We start from the raw sequence: 8180 nt of genomic DNA, 5'->3' as shown, positions 1-8180 counted from the left end.
ACTATTTTTTCCAATATTTGTTTGATTTCTCTATTAGACACTTCCATTTGTTCACTAGTTTGAGGATGGTAAGGTGTTGCTACTCGATGTTTTACACCATACTTAAACAATAATTTTTCGAGTATCTTAGATATGAAATGCGATCCACCGTCACTGACTACTATTCTTGGGACACCAAATCTTGGGAAGATTATATTCTTAAAGAGTTTAATTACTACTCGTGTGTCGTTTGTTGGAGAAGCTATAGCCTCAATCCATTTTGATACGTAGTCAACCGCTACGAGTATGTACTTATTACCGAAAGAAGGTGGAAAAGGTCCCATGAAATCTATTCCCCACACATCGAAAATTTCTACTTCCAAAATGCCTTTTTGTGGCATCTCGTCACGTCTAGATATGTTTCCTGTGCGTTGACACCTATCGCATTTCTTGACAGCGGCATGCACATCCTTCCATATGTTTAGCCAATAAAGACCGGCTTATAGGATTTTAGAGAAGGTTTTGGATGTACTTGCGTGTCCACCATAAGGAGCGGAATGACAATGTTGGATTATACTTTCTACCTCTTCTTCAGGTATACAGCGACGGAAAATACCATCGGGGCCTCTTTTGAAAAGTAAAGGGTCGTCCCAGTAATAATGTTTTATGTCATGGAAGAATCGTTTCTTTTGTTGGTATGATAAATCAAGTGGAACCATTCCGGCGGCTAAATAATTGACAAAATCGGCGTACCATGGTGTAACGCATACAGCCAAGGTGGTCTCTACCTGTTCATCAGCTTCATTTTCTTCCAAATTAGCTATAAGTTTATCGTACGAGAAATCATCGTTGATCGATGTTCTTTCCGGTTCCAGGTTTTCAAGTCTAGAGAGGTGATCTGCTACTACGTTTTCAGTTCCTTTTTTATCTTTGATTTCCAAATCAAATTCTTGTAGCAACAAAATCCACCTTAGGAGTCTAGGTTTAGCATCCTTTTTTGTTAAGAGGTACTTAATGGCAGCGTGATCAGTGTAAACGATTATTTTAGCTCCGACCAAGTAGGAACGAAATTTATCTAGTGCAAATACTAATGCTAAAAGCTCTTTCTCGGTCGTGGCGTAATTCATTTGTGCTTCATCTAGAGTTCTACTCGCATAATATATGACGTGAAGTTTTTTATTCTTTCGTTGTCCTAAAACAGCGCCTACGGCGTAGTCACTTACGCCACACATTATTTCGAATGGTTCATTCCAATCCGGGGTCTGCATTATGGGCGCGGAGATCAATGCTTGTTTAAGTGTTTGAAATGCTTCTAAACATTTATTGTCGAAGATGAATTCAGCATCTTTCATTAATAATCCGGTTAAACGTTTAGTTATTTTAGAGAAATCTTTAATGAATCGTCGGTAAAAACCGGCATGTCCTAAGAAGCTTCGTATTTCTCTCACAGTTTTCGGAGGTTGAAGGTTTTCGATTACTTCTATTTTAGCTTTGTCTGCTTCAATTCCTCTATTTGATATGATGTGTCCTAAAACAATTCCTTCTTGTACCATAAAGTGACATTTTTCCCAATTAAGTACTAGGTTTACTTTTACACATCGTTCTAGAACTCTTTCTAGGTTTTCAAAACATTCTTCGAAACTTTGTCCGCATACGGAAAAGTCATCCATAAAGACTTCCATGATGTTTTCGAGAAAATCGGCGAATATGGCCATCATGCACCTTTGGAAGGTTGCAGGAGCATTGCACAAGTCGAACGACATTCGTCGATAAGCGAAGGTACCAAAGGGACATGTGAACATTGTCTTTTCTTTGTCATCAGGATGAATTGGTATTTGAAAGAAACCTGAGTAACCGTCTAGATAGCAGAAATGAGAATGCTTGGCTAATCGTTCTAACATCCGGTCTATGAATGGTAAAGGAAAATGATCTTTTCGGGTTGCTTTGTTTAGCTTCCTATAGTCAATGCACATTCTCCATCCTGATTCAATTCGTTTGGTTATAGTTTCTCCTTTTTCATTTTCGATCACTGTTATACCTCCTTTCTTTGGTACTACGTGTACAGGACTAACCCATTTGCTATCGGATATAGGATATATGATACCTGCCTCTAATAACTTCGTTACTTCCTTCTTCACTACCTCACTCAGGATCGGGTTTAGTCTCCTCTGATGTTCCCTAGAAGTTTTACAGTCTTCTTCTAGCATGATGCGGTGCATACAAATAGAAGGACTTATCCCTTTAAGATCGGTGATGTTGTATCCTAGTGCGGTTGGATATTTTCTTAAGATATGTAGGAGTTTTTCGGTTTCAAGTTTTCCTAGGTCTGCATTGACTATCACTGGTCGTTCAAGTTCTAAGTCTAGGAATTCATATCTCAGATTTTTGGGAAGTGTTTTCAGGTCGAGGGTTGGTTTCTTGAGGCATTGCGTAGGATCTGATGTTATTGCTAAACATTGGTTCAGTCTGTCTTCTACACGATAGTCGGACAAATCGTCATTTTCTAATTCTGTTTCTTTTATGCATTCATCGATGATATCCATGAAGTAACATGTGTCTTCTATTGCGGGTGCTTTCAAAAATTTGGAAAGGATGAACTCAATTTTCTCTTCTCCTACTTCGAAAGTGAGTCATCCTCGTTTTACGTCTATGATAGCACCGGCGGTTGCTAAGAAAGGTCTTCCCAATATAATGGGAGTAACTTCATCTTCTCTTATGTCCATAATTATAAAATCGATGGGGATGTAGAATTGACCTATGCGCACGGGAACGTTTTCAAGAATTCCTACGGGATATCTAACGGAACGATCTGCTAATTGCACAGACATTTTAGTTGGTCTTAATTCTCCCATTTCAAGTTTCTTGCATATGGACAAGGGCATAACACTGATACCGGCTCCTAAATCGCACAAAGCTTTATCTATGACAAATTTTCCTATATGATAGGGTATAGAGAAACTACCAGGGTCTTTAAGTTTAGGAGGCATATTCTGGATTATTGCGCTACACTCAGTAGTGAGTGTAACGGTTTCGCTGTCCTCAAGTTTCCTTTTATTAGATAAAATTTCTTTTAAGAACTTAGCATATGAAGGCATCTGTGTAATAGCTTCTGTAAAAGGAATGGTGACGTTTAATTGTTTCAGTAGGTCAACAAATTTCTTAAATTGGCCCGCGTCTTTGGTTTTAATTAGCCTTTGAGGGTAAGGGATAGGTGGTTTGTAAGACGGCGGAGGTACATAAGGTTCTTTGTTTTCTACGATTTCTTTATTACACTCTTCCTTTTCCTTAGGTCTACCTTCTTCCTCAGTTGACTTTTTAGAGTTTTGGTTCTCAATCCTTGGGTCAGACGGTCCTTCTACCTCTGTTCCACTTCTTAATATCATTGCATGAGCGTGGCCTTTCGGGTTAGGTTGGGGTTATCCAGGAAATGTACCAGTTGGGGCAGCAGTAGGCGCTTGTTGTTGAGCTACTTGCGAGATTTATGTTTCCAGCATTTTGTTATGGGTAGCCAGGGCATCCACTTTACTTGCTAATTGTTTAATCAGTTCGCTAGTGTGTACATTCTGGTTTAAGAACTCTTTATTGGTTTGTTGTTGAGAAGCTATGAAGTTCTCCATCATGATTTCCAAATTGGATTTCCTAGGAACGTTATTGTTAGGTGTAGATGGGGTCGGCTTTTGATATCCAGGAGGTATAGCTGGGGCTTGACTGGGAGCTTGTCCTGGTGCGTATAAACCGTTATTACTTTTATATGAAAAATTAGGATGGTTCTTCCAGTTTGAGTTATAGGTATGCGAGTAGGGATTTCCTGGAGCATAGTTCACCTGCTCTGCTTGGATTCCTGTTAGGAGTTGACAATCTGTAGGAGTGTGACCTTGAATTCCACAGACTTCGCAATTTTGAGTTACGGCAACCACGGTGGCTGGAGGTGATACATTTAAACTTTCGATTTTCTTGGCAAGAGCATCCACTTTTGCATTAACATGATCAAGGCTACTTATCTCATACATGCCCCCTTTTGTTTGAGGTTTTTCTACCATTGTTCGGTCGATTCCCCACTGATAATGGTTTTGGGCCATGCTCTCGATAAGTTGATAAGCATCAGCGTAAGGTTTATCCATAAGCGCACCACCGACAGCGGCGTCTATTGTTAACCTTGTGTTGTACAAGAGACCATTATAGAAGGTATGAATTACTAACCAGTCCTCTAAACCATGGTGTGGACAAAGTCTCATCATGTCTTTGTATCTTTCCCATGCTTCGAAAAGAGACTCGTTATCTTTCTGCTTAAATCCATTTATCTGGGCTCTTAACATAACTGTTTTGCTTGGAGGAAAATATCGGGCAAGAAAGACTTTCTTCAACTCATTCCATGTGGTGACTGAGTTGGAAGGAAGAGACTGAAGCCATCTTCTAGCTTTATCTCTTAACGAGAAAGGAAAGAGACGAAGTCGAATTGCCTCTGAAGTCACACCATTAACTTTAACAGTATCAGCGTATTGGACAAATACGGATAAATGAAGGTTTGGATCCTCGGTAGGATTTCCAGAAAATTGGTTCTGTTGCACTGCCTGCAACAGCGAAGGTTTAAGTTCGAAGTTGTTCGCTTCGATTGCGGGTGGAGCAATACTCGAATGCGGCTCATCTTGCGATGGAGCAGCATAATCTCGAAGAGCACGAGCTGGTTCTGCCATCTCGGAATTCGTCGTAAGACTCAGAGATATCGTTCAAGTCGTTGATTCGTAAGTAGTACGGTTCGCCTTGCGAGCGAGTGTGTGGCATACAAATCAACGAAAGACAAGGGAAAAATAAAAATTGCCTTAGTCTCTACAGCGTAACAGAAGAGTTACAATATCGAGTAAATAAAAGTCCCCGGCAACGGCGCCAAAAACTTGATCGCGACTTTATGAGTCTATTGGGGTATTAACTGCAAGTGCACAGTCTAATCGCGTAGTTTTAAAAGATATCGATCCCACAGGGACTTAATGAATCGATATACCGTTTTTCTAAGGTTACTTCGTAAAGCTAAGGCGGATGATACTTTGATGATTAGGGGGAAAAGTAAAACTAAAATTGGATCTAGATTAAATATCAAATAACACGGATATCGGTATGTAGTTCGTCGAAATTAGGGAATCCAATATTCGTTGGTTTCTTAGTTTTAAAATAAGTCTTTTCAGTAGACACTATTAATTAAAAGTCTTTTCCTCAAACTCTCGCTCTGTTGAATCAGACTATGACTTTATATTAACGTACGCTCTCACTATTTAGTTAAATTTAAAATCACTTTTTAAAAACAATAGAATCTATAGAAACTCTTTTTAAGAAAATACTAACCGTTTAAACGCCCTCGTCTCAAACTCTCGCTCTGTTGACTTAGACTATATGATTAAACTTAAATGCTTAACTCTCGTCCTCACATTTAACCTTTAAAAATAATTTTTGAAAATGGTTAGAATTTAATTAACTTTAAAAATTTCTTTCGCCCTGATTTAAAGTTAATGTTCAATTTACACTGTCCAGTTAAAAGCTCAAACCGTCGTTCTATTGATTTTAACTTCTTTATGTCTTTTACTCTCGTACAAAAACTTTGGTATTAACTCTGTAAATTGAGACCGGAAAAAGAGTGACTATATTTTGAAATAAATTTAAACCAACTCAGTTTTGATTCCTTTATTCCGCTTACTTTACATACCAATATCTAAATTAATTAGCCGGACATGACAAACACGCATAAACAATAATCATGCATAAATACAGCCATATCAAACAGACGATATAAATAAACAGCAGCACAGAGCATATGTAATTAAAACAATAACTCAATTAATTAATGAACCTGGTAAATTACTAGAAATCTTGGTTTTGTTCCTAGCTTCGATGCTCGAACACTCCACCACAAGTCGGTTGGATTTGTTCTTCACAATTCTTGATCAGACAGATAAATAAAAACAAGGAAATAAAATAGTATGATCTAACGTAAGGTTAGATCCAGTAAAAATTACACAATAGTTTCCGGTGTAGAAACTATTGTGAGAAAATAAATCGAATGCTTAGTAAATTAAGCTAGCAAAGAAAAGAAAATAAAATGCTAAGAAAATAGAATGCTGAAGAAAATATATTGCTGGAAAAATATTGCACGGCGTAAAGCTGTCAATTGGATCCTTTGAGGTCTATTTATATTCCTCCATAAAGTAACCGTTTATCAAAAGCATCTTCCGTAGGGTTTTTCAAGCGCCAACGAGTCCAAGAGGAAAAATAGGAGAGAACTGCCTTCTGTTACGCACGTCAATGCCAAAAAGTAGGAGTGAGGTGTGTGACGCCCGTCATACCATGTGTTACGGTCGTAACACTAAGTAGAGGGGCGTGACGCTCGTCACATGAGTGTGGCGGTCGTCACAGCCATTTTCCTTGTAGTTGGTGTGGGCTGGGCTTTAGTGAGATGCTTTCCTACAAAATCCTCTTTTTGCACCCCTTTTCTTTCCTTTTCACACATACTTCAAATAATGACACCTGAAATAAATAATAATAGAATACCAAGTAATATCGAATAATATAAAATAAATCGAATCAAATAATAATATAATTTAATTAAATCAAGTTCAAAATTGTGATATTATTTCATGTTATCAGTAACAAACGATGTTTCAAATTACTACTGCCATTTCTATGTGAATCAGCAACATATGATACATCACACCAATTTCAGTAAGATCTTGATCCTATTTTTGTAAAATGTTTCCAAGTCCAAGACCTAGGTTTAATAGGTCTCTTGTTATCTGGATCTCCAACTACAACATTTGGATCATTAGATGTGACCAATGTTGAAGATTTTCCAACTTTTCTTTTCATATTAGCATTTTCTTCATCATTGTTCACTTCATTACTTTGCACCAATATAGGCGGGGGTTCAACTGTTTCACCCTGCAAAATAGGAAGTATAGAATAATCATGTCATTAGTCAAGAACCATAACCATTATAGAGTATTATTCAATATTTAATAAGGTAAAATAAATTGATTAAAAATAACATGTGATGCCTGCACGAGGTTGCTATTAAGGTCATATTGAGTAGATGGATCAAAAGGATCATACGATTTTACTTGGATCATTCCTTTAAAATAGACAATAGACAATTTATCAAAATGAAAAAACTAAAAACTAAAACCTAAAATCAAACACAGAAAAACTATAAATTATAACATAGTAAAGATAAAACTTAACGAACAGACAAAGAGTTCTCGACTTCTGTCGTGGGAGTGAGAGAAGATATTTTTAGGAAGACCTCCATGGTTTGAGGGAGACGAAACAAAAGAGAGAACTGAGTGAGATGATAATGGTTTGAAGAAGGTGGCAGTGATTTGAGGGAGACGAAACAGGATAGAGAACTGAGGCATTTTGTCTTTTGCGTGTACAAGAATAAAATATGATTAATTCTAATTTAGTACGCTTAAATAGACAAATAAATAGTTGAGTTTTATAAAGTATACATCGGTTTGGTTTAGATTGGTTCGGTTTTCATGCAGTTAACTGTAAATAGAATCAAACTGATTGGTTATGCTATAAGGTGGTCCAAACACATCCAAAAAAGTTTAGTTTTTTTCGGTGTTTGGTTTTTTTTCTTCATTTTTTTGAATTGAATCTGAACACCCCTATTGGTGAGATTCACTTCCTATTTATACTTTTGAAAGTTTTTTGAAAAATAGATTGGCATGTCCAACTATCAATTTTGCTTGTTTTTTTTATGAGTTAGATTTTACATCCCCTCATCCTTTTTGTTTTTCCTTTTTATTCAATAATTAATTTTATTAAAAAAATTGATAAAACATTTATCTATATTTTTTAATGGTGTGACTTCAATTTTCTCTTTCGTGGATAACATGTAAATAACTTTATAAGCATTCCTATAATTCGACTCACCTAAAAATATATATTTAAAGTTATGTTTGCATAATAACTCAATTAAAGTTTTTATCATAAATTATTATATAAACATTTATCTATGACTTTTCATAAGTTATTTCTACAACAAATGATAAAATAATATTAAATTATTTTTGTATATGTTTGTAAATTATTTTCTTAAGATATCTTTAAAAAATTGTAAAAATAAGTTTAAAAAACTTATAAAAAATATTACAAGTTATTTTTATAAGGTCTCTCAAACAATCTCCTAAATTTTATATTAGTAAATAAGTTAG

At 36.2% G+C, this 8180-nt stretch overlaps 1 non-coding gene across 1 annotated transcript; it reads left to right on the top strand.

Annotated features, from left to right (window-relative positions):
• Nucleotides 1–4188: 4188 nt before the first annotated feature.
• Nucleotides 4189–4295, top strand: LOC127076962 (small nucleolar RNA R71). Its single transcript, XR_007786967.1, has one exon. It is a non-coding gene; the product is annotated as a small nucleolar RNA R71 (small nucleolar RNA).
• Nucleotides 4296–8180: the final 3885 nt, after the last annotated feature.

The sequence above is a fragment of the Lathyrus oleraceus genome, chromosome 4 (assembly GCF_024323335.1).
Source record: "Lathyrus oleraceus cultivar Zhongwan6 chromosome 4, CAAS_Psat_ZW6_1.0, whole genome shotgun sequence".
Classification (NCBI taxonomy): domain Eukaryota; kingdom Viridiplantae; phylum Streptophyta; class Magnoliopsida; order Fabales; family Fabaceae; genus Lathyrus; species Lathyrus oleraceus.
Note: the sequence above shows the minus strand (reverse complement) of the source record. Positions and strands in the feature narration are given on the sequence as shown.